Raw genomic sequence first — 19946 nt, forward strand, 5'->3', positions numbered from 1 at the left:
GATTATGGCTGATTTGTGCCTTAAGTTGCAATGTTCAAAACTCTTCAAACTCATCAATAAACTCCTCTGCAACAGACAAGATCAATATTCAAAAACGAAACATCTGCAAATGCTGGGAAATCAGGAATAAAAATAGAAATTGCTGGGAAAAAAAATCAGCAGATCTGGCAGCGTCTGTGGAGAGTGAACCTTTGGATCCAGTGATGGGTCAGGTGACCAGCTGCAGCTGATCATTCTGCCTTTTCTGTAACACTCTCTGGAACAGGTTCTGGTGCGAGGGGAATGAGACTGTCACTAACAACTGAGAAAATAGGAGGAAGTGCTCAATCAGAATAAAACACATTTTGGTCTTTCACTTTTAATTGAACTGCAAAAATTATTCATTATCATTTCAGAAATAAGATAATAGGCCATAAATAAACTCTTCATGTCATTGGGTCTGAGAAACTGTTAATTCTGACCTGGTCCAGCCTACATGTGAATCGAGACACTGAATAACGTGGTTGACTCTGAACCATCTCCTGGGCAGTTAGAATGAATGACAAATGCTGCCCCAGCAAGTGATGCCATGATCCCATGAACAAACAAAACAAATCCAATCTCCGTGGTTACTTGGGAACTCGCTGGTGTTATTGGAAGGGGACGAATGGGAAGGTTTATGGGGTAAAGGGAGAAGAATGGCATTCAGTGAGGCGATCCTTTGGAGAGCTGATCAGCCAATTAGCCTCCTTTTGCACAGTAACAATTCAGTGAATATTTCATTCTGAGCCCTCTAAGGAAATGTCAGGGCAGGGTTTATAAAGAGGTCAGTTTGAATGAGTGTCTCGGTGAGCACAAGTGAAATACAGGTACAGAGAGGGGTTTTGGGCTGGATTAAACTATATTTTATACATTTGCATAGTCATCAACATGACAGCAGTTAAAACTGGGAGTGTAATTAGAGCAGCAAATAAATATTAAACATTTATGCAGCTAAAGGGGATATTGGATAAAGAAACTGCAGTTAGTGTTTATTTTATTCCAGGCACACCAGCCTAGGAGCACATCCTTCCTGTACCTATCCTATCAAGCTCTTGAAGATTTTTGTTCAATTGAAGTGTTTCATGTTTCGATACTCCAGAGAAGACAGCTTCAAGCTCCTCAATCTCTCCTGCCAGGGCAATGCTGCTGTTAGAATTCAATTCACTGGTGCATGTTCCTGGCTGCTTCATGGACTGGAACTGGCAATTGACACTGAAAGGTTACTGTATAAAATATCTTCAATGGTATTACCAGACGTGAGTGGTTTTAGGAAAATGACCTTGACTTACAGGCATTGAGTGTCAGAGCACTTCCTGATGTGGGGCATCCTGTTTAGATTGAATCCATTGATAACTATTAGAACTGACTTTCACTGGCTCCGTCAAAATGGTCAGAGCATTATGGCTGTCATCGAAGGTGGTAACAAACTTCCCATGGGTTAAAAATCGTAAATGATAGAGTAGGTACGAGGTCTGATGACACTGTTGGAGTATTGATGTTGTTGTCAATCATACTAACTCGGCTGGAGTTGACAAGTTATATTATCTCTTTCTGAATCTCAGAATGTCTGTCTGGGCAGTAAGTCTCCGCAAACAGCAATGTGACAATGAGCAGGGATCATTCTGTTTTGATTTAAATTGTGACTGTAGCACGGCTGCTTCACAGCATCAGGTACAAAGTTGGAGACCATCCTTGTTCAACAGCCTGTGTGCAGTTCCCACATTCTCCCCACGATAGTGTGGGCCCCCTCCAGGTGCTCTGGTTTCCCCCCACAGTTCAAATATTTGTGGGTTCGGTGGATCAATTGTGCGAAATTGTCCACAGTGTCCAGGATTGTGCAGACTCAGTGGATCAGCCATGGGAAATGCAGTGTAACAGGGATGGAGTGCTCCAGGTGGGATCCTCTTTGGATGGTTGGTGGGGTTTGATGGGCCAATGCTCTCCTGCCAGGGTGTTAAAGCAGGGTGTCCTTGGAGAAGGAGCATGTGGTATGTATCAATGTTCTCGATGTCTTTAGATAGAGGTGGGCACCGCAGGGGATACAGTGCTTTACCTCCACTGCTGTCCCCTCACCCCTAACTCTACTTTGATTTGGTCCCTTCCCATTCTGTCATTTGTAAGGGTTTGCTTTGCCCGTAATGGGCCTTGTTTGTAAATATTCAATTGGTTACACGGGTGGTTCACTGCTGGTGATTATATATTAACAAAAACCCAAAATGGTGTAATGATGAACATGGGAAGGTTGCTCAGCTGTGAGAGATAACACTTCTGGGTAGGAGAAATGGGGGGGAACCACTTCACAGCTCACAGAAGGAGAACTGAAAAGCAGTTAAATCAAACCAACAGGTTCAAACAGGGAGGGAATATTTCCCTGCAGTTTGAGTAACTGGAAAGTGATGGTGTCCGGGAATAGACGGGATTTTGTTTTACAAGGAGTTTGAAATTTTAAAAAACTGTTAGTTTCATTTCTTTTCTTTTAGTTTTATTTATTGTGGAATAAATAGCTGCAATATTTTAAAACCAAATTCACAAACCTTGTGTTAAAGACAAATGTTAAATAAAATCCATCAAACCATCCCTCACTGAAAACTGATGTGGAAGTGCAATCTCCTGGAGAATCCCTGCCCACTTCTTCCTACCCGGGCTCCATGGCTATTTACATACCTGGGAGATAGCAGCAGGAGGCCATTCGGCCTTTCAATCCTGCTCCACCATTCAATGGGAAACAGCTGACCATCCAGCTCAGTCTCCTGTTCCTGCTGTGTTCCAATCCCCTTTCATGATTTTACCTCAAAGAACTATATCTAAGTCTTCCTTGGGCTTCACTGCCTTTTGTTCCAGTGATGTTGTTGTGTTACTGTGTGGGTGTCGGTGGGGTAATGTGATGGTGCTGCCTCCTAGAGGATGCACTCAGCATCCCTCATCATCCTGCAGTAACATCAACTGGGTTTCAGCAACTAGAGATAGAAACCGTTTCCAGGATATGGGCATCACTGGCTCAGTCAGCATTTATTCCCCATCTCTCGCTCCCCTTGAGAAGATGGTAGTGAGCTGCTGTCTTGTACCATTCACAGTCCATTTGGCGCAGAGAGACCGACAATGCTGGGAGGGAGAGTGTTGCAGGATTTTAGCCCAGTGATTCTCTATCTTTAGTTCTTCAAAATGTTGTTTAACTTAATCATGATCTGCACATGATTTTGAGATTTCAGTCTGCAAATCTTCACCATCTAGCACCCTGTATAAAGGAATATGTACAGATTAGAAATTCAGAACAGACAATTCTAGTTTCTCTGGGAATATCTTTTTCCTCTTCCTTCCCCCAAAGCTGTAACCCTCCAGCCCACTTACTCTCTCTCACCATTCTGACTCTACTACCCCTAATGTACACCCTCCCCATTCTCATGGAGTTGTTGATAAACAGGTCTATGCCACCACTTCCTGTCCCTGGTTAGACTCTGCACCCTTTCTAGGTTCACTTTCTTTCCCTTCAGTTGCTGCAAGTCAATAATGTAACAGCAGAATGAAACAAAAGGAAACAGAAAGGGAGGTGGCAGATCCTGGACAGAAGAGGAACCTTCAGTCTGGGAGAATGGGTCAGATCCTTCTTTGTTTCTCATTGGTCGATTCCAGTGTTATGACAAGTTGGGGATGGAACTTGGTCCCTGTGGGTGTGGTGACACTTTGACCCTCCAACAGATCAATACTACAAGCAAATACGTTCCTCCTCCACACAGAATGTGAAATACTTTCCACTAGTTACCCCAAAGCACATACTCCAAAACTCACCCACATTCTGTACTTGTGCAGTGCCAGGTTTCCCCACGTGTGGTCCCTGCCTCGGAATTTGGGAGTTGCAGTCCTCATGCAGCCACTGGAGCCCTGTCTCTGGAATGTGAATGAAAAGGGTGGGGTGGAGGATGTTGTGTATCGGATCCCCATTCAGACACACGGGACATGTGGGCTGTCACTGGGATTTACTGAGACATCCGATTAGACAACCTGATTTCTGACGTAAGGAACATAGATTCAGCCAATTGGGGGATAGGGAGGTTAATAAGGCCCAGTAGGTTTTAAGCAGAGGTGGTTCAGTGGCGAGCGCTACTGCCTCACAGTGTCAGGGACCTTAGGCGACTGTGTGGAGTTTACACATTCTCCCCATGTTTACATGGTTTTGTCCAGTTCTCCAGTTTCCTCACACAGTCCAAAGATGCGCAGGTTAGATGGATTGCCTATGCTAAATTGCTGACAGTGGCTATGCACGTGCTGGTGAGACAATTAGCCATGGGAAATGCAGTGTTACAGGGAATGGGTGGGTCTGAATGGGATGCTCATCATAGGGTTGGTGTGGAATCGATGGATGAATACCCTGTTTCTGCACTATAGGGACTCTATTCTAATCTCATGAGGAAGAATGTACCTATCTCAATGTGTTGTGAATCTGTGGAATTTCCTATTGAAAATGCGGTGGATGCCAGGACAGTGACCCAATTTAATGAAGAGATACAGATGTTGAATTTGCAATGGGTTGAAGGGTGAGACAGAGCAGGCGTGAAAATCCAGCTGAGACCGAGGTGAGCTCAATCATCACCGTATTAAATGGTGGAGCTGGTTCGAAGGGCTGCATTGCCTCTCCTGTGTCCAGGGCTTATCTTCTTACGGTAATAACTGGAAAGCTGAATCCAAAAATCACCACCTTCACCAAAGGAGATTTTCAGAAACAGCAGGATAGTCAGGTGGTTTAGCGTTCCAAACTTAGGTAGTGAGTAAGCGTGTAGAAGATAATGATTTTGGAATTTTAAACTGAGGGGAGACAGTGATTTATGGTTTTATACTGTGTCGTACATTCACAGCGTCCAGAATACTCTGTTGTGAATATCTATTCTGGACTTTATTACAAAGCCAAGGTCTCTGACAATGAAAACCAAAACACCCAGGAAACATCGTCTCACCTCGTAATCTGATAAAAGACTTCTGATCAGTCTGGTTGAACTTAGAACACAGATGGAAAGCTGGAAGATTAGATCCAATCCCAAGATCCAGTGCTTAAACAAAGGAGACGACAATAGGATGAGGCAGGAGTTGGCTAATGTAGACTGGAAACAAAGACTTTATGGTGGGAAAGTTGACGCACAGTGGGGGAATATAAAGCAATTTTTCGAAGTGCTCAGCAAAAGTATATATCAGGGAAAAGGAAGGACTGTAGGAAAAGGAGTAATCTGCCGTGGGTGGCTCAGGAAATAAGGGAGTCTATCAAACTGAAATAGAAAGCATACAAATTTGGCAAAGACCAAGGAGAAACTAGGAGATTAGAAAACCTTTAAAGATCAACAGAAAGCGAGATGGGATTGGGGGAGAAAAGCGATGAGTAGCTATCCCCAGGGCTGGAATAGCTGTTTACACTGCTAGAGGGGAACCTATTATGTGGGGAACATATGGCCTCTGTAGTTGTTGAAGCACTTAACTGTTACCATAGAGATTATCCTGATCAAGTTAAAAATCACAGCACATTCCAAAAGCTTGTACTGCCAAATAAACCTGTTGGATTATAACCTGTTGTGTGATTTATAACTTTGTCCACCCCACCCCAATACCGGCTCCTCCACATCAGAATCCTGACAGACAGCCCCACTGAAACTGAAGTGCCTGTCAGATAATTGAGGGAGCCACAGGGAGGGGGGGGGGTCTTTCTAACTGCTGTTGCCATGGAGAGAATACTGAGAGACAGTCTCTATTCAAAGTCCCAAACCACAAAGGTATAAGAATGGGAGCTTTACATCGGACAGGCGGGGAGTTACCTGATGCTGCCTGGAGGTGTTTTGCATGTACACTATCTTTGTTACTGCCATGTTTCATCAATAAAGACTCAAAGAAGACCCCTCAGACTTCTGTGCCTCGTTATTCCTATCCTGCAGGGTTCAGCAGTCAGACTTCACAGTGGAGGAAACGTAGAACATGCCAGTAATTGATAAGGAGACTAAGGAGGGTGAAGACCTAGATAATAACCATTATCATGAAAGAAACAAGCTAATGGAGTTAAAGGTACACAAGTCTCATTGCCCTGATGGAATATATCCCAGGACACCAACAGAGTTAGTGGGAGAAATAGCAAATGCACTTAGAGTTATAGAATCCTACAGCAGAGACAGGCCCTTTGGCCCATGCCGACCAGAATGTCCATCCACACTAACCCCATTTCCCTGCACTTGGCCCATTTGCTTCTGACCCTTTCCTATCCATGTATTTGTCCAAATGTCTTTTACCTGTTGTGAGTGTTCCTGCCTGAACCACTTCCCCTGGCAGCTCATTCCAAATATATACCACCCTCTGTGTAAAACAGTTGCCCCTCAGCTTCCCTTTAATTCTTTCTCCTCTAACCTTAAACTGATCCAATCAAGCCGTCCAATCCTTGAGTTCCTGGGAAAAAGACTGAGTGCATTCACCTTATCCATGCCTCTCATGGTCTTATACACTTCTAGAAAAGAACCCCCTCAGTTTCCTCTGCTCTTAACATAAAATCCTCACTTGTCCAACCTCTCTCTGTAACTCAGACCCCTGAGCCCTGGCAACATTCTTGTAAATTGTTCTGCACTTTTTACAGTTTAATAACTGAAACCTACATTACATTCATCATATTTCCAGTATTTCCCCGCGGCGCTGGAACCGACGTGACAATGCCAATGGATTACAATCCATGATCGAGAATGAACTCCTTTACAACAATCCCGTTTTCATAGTGTTTCCCATGGTGCAGGTATCCTTGTGTCTTTCTGGTTGTATGGTTAATTAAAGACTTGTCCTTCTAAAAGCAAAGTTGTGGCTTCATTGTTCCTGGGAAATGTGCCATGATTTTCCAGACTTCCAAAAACAAATGAAATCTCTCTCCACACTCACCACACTGACACGGACTTGGCTGTGTCTCAGTACTTTCCCAGTCACATTGAGATTTGAAATATTCGCCCACGGACAGAATGCACACCTTTCCTTCCAGATGAAAAGGCCAATGATATTCAGATCGGCACGGATCAAGTAACTATCAGATCTGAACATGAAGTTCAATTTGAATTTCTCATTCACAAATCCACCCTTTCAGTACCATACAACAGAGCACACAAGTTACTACTGTTAATACAGAATGGAAATTCATAAGACAATTGTAGTATTAAACTGTAGTTTCCTTGTTTCCCCCAAAGCTTTAAACCTCAGTCTCACAATTTCTCTCTTCTGTGAACTGAAATCCAAACCAATCCCCCCACTCCTATGACAGATTAATGACAGATTAATCCCTCACACCCGCAGCCTCCTTCCCAGGCACTGACCTATACTGTGCATACTCCTACAATTGGTCAGCACTGCACCCGTGCACTGGTCTCCCCTCCTACAGCACTTGCTCCCGATCATACAGGAGTCTGGGTGATTGACAGCAGCTGCTGCCCAATATATCAGAATCCCTACAGTACGGAAACAGGCCCTTCGGCCAAACAAGTCCATACTGACCCTCCAAAGAGTAACTTACACAGACCTATTCCCCCTAACTAATGTAACTAATATTATGGACAATTTCGAATGGCCAATTCACCTGCCCTGCACATCTTTGGATTGTGGAGGAAACCCGCTCAGACACGGGGAGAATGCACAAACTCCACACAGTCGCCCATGGCTGGAATCGAACCCGGGTACCTGGTGCTGTGAGGCAGCAGTGCTAACCACTGAGCCGTCTCTATCGATTTGAATCCCACCATCTGAAATGGAGACATTTGAAATCAATAGTTTTTGAAATAATAATAATCCATAAATAAGTATAAAACCATTGCTGATGTACAAAATATCCAAACATTTGTCCTTTTAGAAAGACATCTGCCCATCCTCTCGTGGTCTGCACGACATACTCACAGCAAAGTGTTTGCCTCTCGATTACCCTCTGAAATGGCTGAGCAAGCTACTCAGTTCAAGGGCAGCTAGGATTGGGCAAGAAAGGCTGGTCAGCCAGAGACACCCACATCCCATACCTGATTTAATAAATAATCCATTAGGATGGTCCCACTGGAACTGTGCTGGGACCAGTGTCCTGGCCAATAATGTTGGTAGGTTTATGGACAGGGCTTTAAACTGACAGAGAGGATGCAGGGTTCAGGTGAAAGGAGCTTTCCAAATCCAAAGAGAAAAGGTGACGCATAGGAACAGCATGGGAATGTGGCTGAAGACAAGCAGAAAGGGACAGGATGTGACAAAGTTTAACTCAAGTCGCACAACAGTGAATCGGTTTTTGACAGAAAGTTGTGGGAAAGAGCAATTTCGTTTTGGAATGGACAAAGTCTCATCAATAAGGTCGATGGATTTGTGACCCAAAGTTAAAAGAGATTTCGACACCAGGGAGACATGGTTTCCGGGCGAACAAAAGATGGAACATAAATATTCAATGATCCACAACCTTGCAGAAACTCAGGCGAAATGGGCAATCCTAACAATAATGGATAACAACGGCATTACAGAGAAATCATTTGGCCTCAGATCATGAAGTAGAGTCAGCCAGTAGTCAAATTCTGGCCAGTACTTGCCAAGGACACAAGCAGCAGAACAGTTTTAGCCACAGAACAGCATTTCATTGCTCATCACTGCATTGCACATGAATTCATTGGAATTTTTTAAACAAATGTATTGTGATAATTTTGGGAAAGTTCAATATTCGCATCATCTGGGACAATCACACAGATAAGTGTGATATTGGAAGGGGAGTAAAGAGATTTTTTTCAGTGTTTCTTTGAATAACACACTGTGCAACTGGCTAGGGATGTAACTATCTCAGGTAAATAGTTGTGAGATGAAACTTAGTGAATGAGTCAAGTCACCTGGAGAGATCCTCTGGGAAATTGCGATAAAGTGCAATTTAAATTAATTTAAAGCATTTCAGTGAATCACAGAAAGGCCAAGCTACAACTAGAAACAAAAATAGCCAATCACATAAGTTTGACAGTAGAACTGACCAAGGTTAACAGACTCAACAGACTGAAATATGTGTCTGTAAATGGACAGTGGAAAACGTTTGAAAGAACAGTGTAAAACACTCAACAAAAGAACATTTCATTGAAACAGACAAATCCTCAGCAAGAAATTCCCACCGGTCCCTCACTCAGAACAAAATGGATCATATTAGATTATGAGGTGGAGAAGGTCACCAAAAAGTACTTAAAATCCTAAAGTGAGAGTGTGTTTTAGGAGTAAGTTTTAAAGAGATTGCAAAGGGTCTGCAAGCAGGGGGAGGGCTGTGGGAAGGGGAATCATTGTCAGCGTTTAATGACATGACACGATCAGGGAGAGACGAATGTGCTGAGAGTGTTACAGAGAGTCATCAGGGCCTGAACAGTGTTACAAAGCCAGTACGGATTGCTGCAGCTGGAGGGGTTTGCAGCAATGTGGAGGGACATATGAGGGAGAGGATCAACCAGTTGCTAATCAAAAAAACAACACTTCAGTGACTACAGGATTAGTCAGACACAGTATTGACCATCCTCAGGCCACAGGATTATTCACGAACAGCATTGACCGTCCTCAGCCACTATAATATTCACACATAGTACTGACGAACCTCAGTTCCCAGGATGATTCACATACAGTATTGACCATCCTCAAGAGAGAATTATTCAAACACAGTATTGACCATCCTCAGGATATAGGATTATTCACACATATTATTTCCCATTCCCAGATCACTGGACTATTCACACACAGTATTGACTGTCCTCAGGCCACAGGAATATTCATATAGTATTTCCAATCCTCTGGCCACAGGATTATTCACACACCAGTACCTACCATTTTCAGGCTGCAGCATTAATCACACACAGTATTGAATATTCTCAGGCCAAAGAATTATTCATAAACATTTAGATTCGATTACATTACAGTGTGGAAACAGGCCCTTCGGTCCAACAGGTCCACACCGACCCGCCGAAGCGCAACCCACCCATACCCCTACACCTAACACCAATGAACAATTTAGCATGGCCAATTCACCTGACCTGCACATCCTTGGACTGTGAGAGGAAACCGGAGCATCCGGAGGAAACCCACGCAGACACGGGGAGAAAGTGCAAACTCCATACTGTCAGTCGCCTGAGGTGGGAATTGAACCTGGGTCTCTGGTGCTAACCACTGTGCCAATGTGCTGCCCACTAATAGTATTGATCATCCTCAGGACACCGGATTATTAGCACACAGTATTTACCATCCTCAGGCCACAGGTTTATTTACACACAGAATAGAACATTCTCAGGCCTCAGGATTATTCACGCACAGTATTGACCTTCCTCAGGCCACAGGATTACTCACGAACAGCATTGACTGTCCTCAGCCACTATAATATTCACACATAGTACTGACGAACCTCAGTTCCCAGGATTATTCACATACAGTATTGACCATCCTCAAGAGAGAATTATTCAAACACAGTATTGACCATCTTCACTCAATAAGATTAATTCACACACAGTATTAAGTATCCTGAGCCTACAGGATTATTTACACACAGTATTGAAGTTCTCAGGCCGCAGGATTTTTCACACGCTATATTGACCATTCTCAGACCATAGGATTATTTACAAACAGCATTGACCATCCTCAGGCCACAGTAATATTCACACACAGTATTGTGCATTCTCAGTTCCCAGGATTATTCGCACACAGTATTGACCATCCTCAGGAAAGAATCATTCAAACACAATATTAGCCATTCTCAGGAGACGGGATTATTTACACACAGTACTGAAATTCTCAGGCCGCAGGATTTTTCACAATCTATGTTCACAATCCTCAGGCCAAAGGATAACTAACACTCAGCATTGACTATCCTCAGGCCACAGGGGTATTCACACATTATTGACCATCCTCAGGCCACTGGATTGTTCACACATCATTGGGGCAATCACAGGCAACACAGTATTGATATTCTCAGGCCACGTGAGTATTCACACACTGTACTGACCATTCTCAGGTCCCAGGATTATTCACACACTGTATTGACTCTCCTCAGGTCTGCCAGCTACAGGAGTAGATCTGCTAACCTGAAAGGCAGTTAAATAGTCATTGGATAGTCATATGGATGAGAATGGAATAGTGTCAGCTACTTGGGCTTCAAATTTGTTCCACAGCTTGGCGCAACATCGAGAGTCAAAGAGCCTGTACTGCGCTGCCACATTCTATGTTCTAGAGGGAATAAATATGAAAGGAGCGAAGAAAGACGTAAAAGGGATTGGAGGAGAACATTTTCCACACATAGGATGGTGCAGGTATGGAATGAGCTTCCAGAAGAAGTGGTAGAGCAAAGTACAATAACAACATGCAAAAGACATTTGGGCAGGTACATGGAGAGGAGAAGCTTTGAAGGGATTTGGGTCAAATGCAGGGAAACTTGAATCGTTCAGGGTCTCTGGTCATTATGGACTATTTGAATCAAAGGAACGGTTTCCGTGCTGTATGACTCTGTCTCCAGTGATTGGAGGAGGAGATTACTTAGATAAGGCATGTTGTAGACACTGAAGCAAGTTACAGCGACAGGGATGGTAGTCTGGAATGCAGTACATTTCAAATATGTGGAGGGACGATTGGGATAGGAGGAGGTTACAGACATAGGATCTGTTATAGGAGTTACAAATTATTGAAGACACTGGTCCACAAGACATGCCGTAGATGCAGCGTTGGAGAGTAGCAAGTCTTAGTACAACAGAACTTAAAGCCAGGGTGGTGATTGTGCATGAGGTGGGGATATTCTGTACTCCCCCTCCAGAACTGTATCGATGTCATGTCTTGTTAACAGAGGTTTGGAGCCTTCTCATTGCTTTCTGCTCGGTTGTCGAGACTGGATGAAGTTAGCAATATTGAGGGTTGTAGAGTTAGCAAGGACTCTTTCAACTGGTCACGGTTACAAGCCTCTCGTGGGAGGCCTGCTTTCCCCTCTGTTGTCCAGATGCTCACCAAGGCAGCACAGGCCTGGATTGAAAACTGGGAACTCTCGATGCTGTCTCAGTGCAACAAAACATACAGTGGGGGTGGTGATTGAGCCTGAGGTGTGTCTGTACTGTGCTCTCCCTCCAGCACTGTATCTGTGTCATGTCTTGTTAGCCGATGTTTGGAGATATCTCATTGCTCTCTGCTCTGTGCACTGTGAGTGATCTTACCTCACTGCAGGATTTATTGAATGCTCCAGATCTCCCTGCCCTTTGTCGCTCTGGCTGACCAACCATCTTCAATGAGGTGATGGATGAGACACCCAGCAATTGGGAAGTCTATTGAGTCGGGAACTTCCTAAATACCTACAGGAGACAGAGAAATAGACAGTCTCTGAAATTAGGGTGATGGAAACACATGCAGAATGGTAATAATTGCCATACTGACCTGAAAAATCCCAATCTCCATCTCTGGTCTGTGCTGCTTCATCTCTCTGGAGAGATGGATTCTGTTGGCTCAGGATCTGGAGTAGCTGGAAGAGTGAGAGACACTGACAGAGGCAGCAATTAAACCCTCACAGTGAGGAATACCAAATGGAGAGATACTCAGTGATATCAGCAGAGCGCAGGAAGATTTCATAACAAACCATTGTGTAGAAAGAAGGGGTTTTGATTCATTTTGCTTCTGGTGTCAGTGCTCAGGGATGGGAAACCTGTGAGAAGGTGAAGTGATGGTCTGGTGGTATTATCGCTGTGCTATTTATCCAGAAACTCAGCCATGTTCAAATTCCACTATTGTAAACAGGTGAATGAATGAGTGGTGTGAAGACTGGAGAGGGTTACAGTGATATCATGTGCTCTCCAGGCTGGAGGAAGGTGCACAGATGGGGAGGTTGGTAAGGACTCGAGAATGCTAGAGACAGGGTGGGCTGTAGGTTCTGGACAAGATGACAGAGATGAGGAGCTTTTTTGAGCACAGAGACCATAACTGTTAGCTTCAAAGACATTATGGAAAAAGATAAGGGTAATGCAGAAGCTAAGTATCTAAACTTGGGGAGGCCATTAATCATTAGATTATCACTGTCATTCAACGTTATCATTAGACTGGCAAGCCTCGACTGCAAGGAACTACACTTGTTGGAGTCTCTATTTGGAACACGGGAGATGTTAAATGTGATGCAGTGAGAATTCAGAGCAAATGTGTTTTGCGAGGAGTGAATGGCTTAAACAGCACATTTAGCAAATACTGATCAAGTGATATTGTGAGTTTGAGAAAGAAAATACAGAGCAATAAAAACAGACGAAGCCATTCAAAAGTCTAGAGTGTGTGGGGCAGGGGGAATGGGGTGGATGCTGGGGGTGGTGGTTGTAGTCCTTAAAAATGAACAGGCAAACAACGGTCACAAAATATCCTTAGCTAATAATGTTAAGGATAAGCCACAAGGTACTTAATAAGTACAGTTAGAGTAAGAGAATTCCCAACGAAGCAGTGGGGCCTGTTAGAAACCAAATGGGCAATCAGTGCATGGAGCCAGAGGAAGAAGGTGAGGTCTTCAATGAATCCTTCCTATCTGTATTCACACAGGAGAAAGACATTGAAGCCAGGGATGGTGAGGTTCAGGAACATGTTAAGATCAATGAGGAGGAGGCATTAAATATTTTCACAGGCAAAAAGGTGGAGAAATCCCCAGTAACAATCAAATATATCCCAAGCTGCTATGGGAGGTAATGGAGCAGATTGCTGGGGCCCTGGCGGATATATTTAATACTTTACTGGCCACAGCTGAAGTGCTGAATGACTGGAGGATCGCTAATGTGATTCCTTTGATCAAGAGCAGCAGGGATAGGCCAGGTAATTACACAGCAGATAGTCTGATAGGAGGGGGAGGGAAATTATTGGAAACAATTCTGAGGAACATGATGAATCAACATTCGAAAGGACAGGAATATATTAGGAATTGTCTGTATGGATTTGCTTGAGGACTGTCCTCTGATTTTGATGAGGGCAATGCAGATGATGTGGTTTACATGGAGTTCATTAAGGTCTTTGACAAGGTCCCACATGGAAGGCTGGTCCAAAAGGGAAGATCCCATGGGATCCAAGGCAAGTTGATAAATTGTATCCACAATGGGTGGAGGATTGTTTTTACGATTGGAAGCCTTTGTCCAGTGGATGTACAACAGGGATCTGTGCAGGAACCATCTCGGATTAATATCTCGGATATGAAAGCAGAAGGAATCATTAGTAGGTTTATCGATGACATGAAAAGTGAGGGTGTTGTCCACAGTGAGGGGGATGGTCTCAGGCTGCAGTCTGATATCGATCAGGTGATAAACTGAGCAGAGTAATGGCAGACAGTGTTTACTTCTGATCACTGTGAGGTAATGCACTGTGGGGAGTCTCGTAAGCGAACAGTATACGTCATGAATGGTAGGTCCTCCTGGAGAACTGAGGAACACAGGGACCTTGGTGGGCAAGTCCCTGGATGTCTGAAGATGTCAGCACAGGTACACAGTCATTATGTAAGTGGCCCAACTGGAGAATGGGGCTAAACCTGACCTCCCCTTGGGAAACAAGGTCGGGAATGGGACTGAGGTGTTAGTGGGGGAGCACTTTGGAAAGTCACCACAATTGTATTAGTTTGAAAATAGCAATGGAAAAGGACAGGCTTGGTCCACAAGTTCAAGTTATACCATGGAGCAAGATAGTATTAGACATAAATTTTAAAAGTAGATCTGGGAGGCTATTTGCAGGTAAAGGCAAGTCTGGCAAATAGGAATATTTTACAATCAAGATAAAAGGAGCGTTCAGCACCAGCGTGTTCCTGTTAGTGTGCAGCTCAATGCTGACTGAATTAAGAAATACTGGCTGAGTTTCGAGGCTCTGGTCAAGAAAACAGGGGGACACATAACTGGCTGACTCAAGTGAATCCCTTCAGGAGCATCGGGGCTGTAGAAATACTCTTAGGATGGAAATCAGGAACGTAAAGACGGAACATAAGATAGCTTCGGCAGAGAAAGTTAAGGAGAATTGAAAGAGATTCTATAAGTGTATTAAGAGCAAAAGAAGAGTGAGGGACAAAACAGTTATCCATAATGATCAATGAAGCCAACAATGTAGTCAACTACAGGATCCGAAACAAATATTTCACTTTGGAACTTAGTGTGAATAAAGACTGGGGCGCTCGGGGGACTAAACCATGTTTGTCTGAACTACTATTAGAATACTGTGTGCAATTCTGGTCTCAATGCCATCGGGAGGATGTTATGGAACATGAAAGGTTCGGAAGAAATGAACAAGGATGCTGCCAGGGTTGAAGGGTTTGCTCTTCAGGGAAAAGCCTGAATAAGCTGGGGCTGTTTTCACTTGAACATGGGAGGTTGAGGAGTTAACCGATAAAGGTATTTAAAATCATGATGGTCATCGATAGGGTCAATAGACAAGGTCTTTTTCCCAGGCTGGGGGTTTCCAAACCGACAGGGCATAGCTTTAAAGTGCGAGGGGAACGTTTCGAAGGGACCTAAAGGAAAACTGGTTCCGGCAGAGTCTATGGAATAAACTGCCAGTGGAAATAGTGGAGGCTGATAGAAATACATTTTATATGATGGGTATATGAATAAAAAGGATTTAGAGGGATATTGGCAAAATTCTGGCAAATGTGACTAGATACATCATGCAGGAGTTGGTCTGAAGGGCCTGTTTCCGTGCTGTACATCTCTATAACTCAATATCTTGAAATGAGTCCACATTATCGAAGAGGAGGTGCTGGAGGTTTTAAACCACAAAGGTAGATAAATCCCCAGGCCCTGATTAAATGTATCTCAGGACATTATGGGAAGCTGGTGAAGAAATTGTAGGGCCCCTAGCAGAGATATTTGTACCATGTGTGATAGGCAGGTAGACTGGAGGGTGGCATTGTGGACAGTGAAGAAGGTTTTCTGAGATTACAAAGGGATCCTGATGAAATGCGTGAATGGCTGAAAAACTGTCGATGGAGTTCAATCTGTATAATGCGAGGGAATGCATTTGGTACAACAAACACAGGCAGGGCCTATACAATTAATGGTAGGACCTTCAGTCGTGTTGTAGAACAGAGGGACCTCGAGGTATAGGTACATAATTCTTTGAAGTTTGCAACATGGAGACAGGATGGTTAAAAAGGGACTTGCCACACTTGCTTTCATTACTTTGGATATAGGAGTTGGGAAGTCTCATTGAGATTATACAGGCCATTGGTGAGTCCTCTTCTGGAATACTGTGTTCAGTTCAGGTCGCCCAGTTATCAGAAGGATATTATTAAGCTCGAAAGGGTTCAGATGAGATTTACTGGAATGTGGCTGGTTATGGAAGTTTTCAGTTCTAAAGAAAGGCTGAATAGGTTGATATTTTTTTCATTGAAACCTGAATGTTGACAGATGACCTCGTAGAAGTTTATAAAATAATGAGGGGAATAGATAGAGTTAATGGGAGCTGGTTTTTTCCCAAGGACAGGGGAGTTTCAAGACTAGAAGCTACATTTTTAAGTGTAAGAGGAGAGACATTTAAAAAAAAAGTCATGAGGGTCACATTGTTACACAGAGAGTAGATTGTGTGTGGACTGAACTTCCCAAGGAAGGGGTGAATGTGGGGACAATTACAATGTTTAAAAGACATTAGGATTAATACATGAATAGGAAAGGTTTGAAGGGATAGGATCAAGGTACAGGCAGGTGGGACAAGATCAGTTTTCGAGTATGGTTAGCATTGACCGAACAGTGTGGTCTGACTCTCTGACTATGATTATAATGTTGTGTCATTAATTAACAAAGGCTGCAAGAGGAAGCCAGGAAACTACAGACTGATGAGCCAGACATCAGGGTGCGTCAGTTGTTGGAGGTCATTCTGAGAGGTAGGTGGTATTTGGAACGACAAGGACTGATTACGGCAGCCAGTATGGCTTTGTGCATAGGAAAACATGCCTCACAAATTTGACTTGAAGATAGATGAAGGCAGAGCAACAGACGTTGTTTCTGGCTTCAGCAACCCTTGGTCAGGGTGTAGCATGATACATTGGTTAGTAAGGTTAAGTCACAAGGGATCAGGGAGAGCTAGCCAACTGGATACAAAATGGGATGAAAGTGGGAGACAGAGGGTGGGGGGAGAGGGTTGTTGTTCAGACTGGGGCCTCTGACCAGCAGTGTGCTCTAAGGATTGGTGCTGGGGCCACTGTTGTGCACCACTTACATAAACAATCTGAGTGAAAATATAGGAGTCCCTGTTAGTATGTTTGTGGATACCAAGATTAGTGGAAGAGTGGGCAGGCAATATAGTTATCGAAGGGGATGTTAATCAACTGGGCCAGTGGGCCAAGGAATGAAAGATGAAATTTAATTCAGGCGTTCGATTTAGTTCAGACAAACCAGGGAGGATTAAAGCAGTTAATGGTAGGGACCTGCGCAGTGTTGTCGAACAGAGGGAGATCAAGGGGTGCAGTTACATTGTTCCTTGGAAGTGGCATCACAGGGGGACAGGGAGGGGAAAGCAGCATTTGGCACACTTGTCATCAGTGGCCAGAACATTGAGTACATGAGTTGGAGATATTTGTAACATTGTCGTCAGTATTTCTCCTGGGCAGAGGAGGCCACGGGTTGACCTTATAAAGGTGTATGAAACAATGTAGGGCTTAAGTAAGGTGCATTGCGAAGGGTAGGTGAGTCCAAATCTAGAGCCATAAACATGTGGTGAGAGAGCAAGGATTTAAAGAGGGAGCTGAGGGGCAACATTTTCCACAGAGGACGGTGCATAGATGGAGCGGACTGCCAGAGGAAATGGTGAAATCAAGTACAATTACAACATGGAAATGACACTTGGTCAGGTACATGGAGAGGAGAAGACTGGAAGGGGTATGGGCCAAACACAGGCAAATGCAACTCATTCCATTTAGGAAACATCAAACAAAGAGTAATGCAGCACAGAAACAGACCCAATGTCTTCAGTTGTTGGAGGAGGAGACTATCGAGACAAGGCATGTTGTAGAGACTGAAGCAAGTTACAGCGATACGGATGGTCATCTGGACTGGAGGTTTCAAATATGTGAAATAATTGGTGAGAGGGGAGGAGAAGACAGAGATAGGAACTGTTATAGGAGTTAGAATGATTGAAGACATTGGTCCACAAGATGAGCCATAGATACAATGTTGGAGTGGGAATAGTTAACAGAAAGATCCCAGGCAGCATTACCACTCTCTCATTGCAGGCCTGTTTTCCCCTCTGTTGTCCTGGTGCTCAACAAAACAGCACACGCCTGGATTGAAAACTGGGAACTCCCGATGCGATCTCAGTACAATAAAACTTAAAGTAGAAGTGGTGATTGAGCCTGAGGCGAGTCTGCTCCCCCTCCAGCACTATATCGATGTCATGGCCTGTTAGCTGATGTTTGGAGCCCTCTCATTGCTCTTTGCTCTGTGCACTGTGTGTAATCTTACCTGGTGGCAGGATTTATATAAGGCTCCTGACCTCCCTGACCTTTTTCTCTCTGGCTGACCAAACATCTTCCCAACCAGCAGTTGGCAGGTCTATTGAGTCAATAACTCCTTCAAGTACCTGTAGAAGACACAGAAATAGGCAGAATGGGAAATTAGACTGATGCTTGTGAGGGTTACACATGTAAAATGGCACTGAGCCCCACAGAGATCTGGAAAATCCCAGTCTCCATTCCTGGCCTGTACTGCCTCATCTCTCTGGAGTGGAGAATTCTGTTGGCTCAGGATCTGGAGTAGCTGCGAGAGTGAGAGACGCTGACAGAGGCAGCAATTAGACCCACACAGTGAGGGACCGCACAAGGAGAGATACTGAGTGACATCACCAGAGTTCAGCATCAAATAATTGTGCACAAAGAAAGGGTTTTGATTCATGTTGTACTGGGATGTGCAAACTGTGAGCAGACGAAGTTATGGCCTAGGGGCATTATTGTGAAGCAATTTATCCAGAAACTCAGCAAAAGTTCTCTGGACAGTTTTAAATCCCGCCATTGCAAATGATTGAATGTGAATGAAATGCTTCAAAAAAGATTTAATTAAAAACAGGTAAGTGAGTATTAAACAATTGCTGATGATAAGAAAAATCCATCGGGTGCATTCCTGTCTTTAGTGAAGTAATCTAAGATGGGACTGGGATATCACAGGTATTACAGAAACAACAGCTGAGGGAGGGACAGGACAGGCAGCTCAATGTTCCAGGGGACAGATGCTGCAGGAAGGACAGAAGGGGAGCTGAGAGAGGAGGAGAGCTGCTGGTTCTGATTGGGTGAAACATCCCAGCAGGACTGAGAGAGGATATTCCTGTGGGACCGCCCAGTGAAGCTGTGTTCGTGGAATTAATCAATAACAATGGGCCTTCCCTTTCCTCTGATTGTTCTACAGACCCCGATAACCCCGCCCTCCTGCACCCTGACCTTCTCAAGATGGCGGCCCTGACCATCCTCACTCTTCCCTCAAACAAATGGCGGCCGTGACCCTGGACCACTTCTCTGATCAGAGACCGCCACCTCTTTACCTGGGCCTGGAGGGACTTTTTCGATTTTTTTAACCTTTATCCGGGACTTGTGAATTCTCTCCGCTCCTTTCTCCCGGCGATGCTCCCACACACCGGCTCTGAGCACCGCTCTCTGGAGCCGATCGCAGCCGCTGCCGGAGAAAGCAGCTCCATTTCTCTCTGTCCTGACCAATGTGATACTGCGCATGCTCTGCATAGACACCAAACCACGCGTGCGTCTGAGGTTATCATTGAATTGAGAGAGAATATTCATAACTGCACAGACTGATGGGTAAAATATTATTCATTAACAATTGTTTTGTCGAGTTATAGTCATGGAGATGTCTAACAGTCAAATAGATTGTCCGGTCCAAATCAACCATAACGGCCAGGTATGCAAATTACCAGTCGTTCTGGGAGCTTGAAAAGAAGTTTCTTACTCGAGTTATGTAAATCGATTGGAAATATGTACG

At 44.1% G+C, this 19946-nt stretch overlaps 2 long non-coding RNA genes across 3 annotated transcripts in view; one reads left to right on the plus strand and one right to left on the minus strand.

The window, feature by feature from the left end:
* LOC140458557 (uncharacterized) overlaps positions 1-19946 on the plus strand; it is a 108227-nt gene that overhangs the window by 72449 nt on the left and 15832 nt on the right. The window lies entirely within an intron of this gene.
* Positions 1771-19617, minus strand: LOC140458556 (uncharacterized). 2 transcript variants are annotated; one of them, XR_011953533.1, is made up of 7 exons: positions 19495-19617; positions 18426-18543; positions 12409-12493; positions 12192-12326; positions 4971-5063; positions 3808-3906; positions 1771-3256 (listed from the first exon to the last, which is right to left on the minus strand). It is a non-coding gene; the product is annotated as an uncharacterized lncRNA (long non-coding RNA). The 2 variants fall into 2 exon arrangements; XR_011953532.1 differs by lacking the exons at positions 1771-3256; positions 3808-3906; positions 4971-5063 and having other exon boundaries at positions 10568-12326.

This window comes from Chiloscyllium punctatum, chromosome 33, assembly GCF_047496795.1.
Source record: "Chiloscyllium punctatum isolate Juve2018m chromosome 33, sChiPun1.3, whole genome shotgun sequence".
NCBI lineage: Eukaryota > Metazoa > Chordata > Chondrichthyes > Orectolobiformes > Hemiscylliidae > Chiloscyllium > Chiloscyllium punctatum.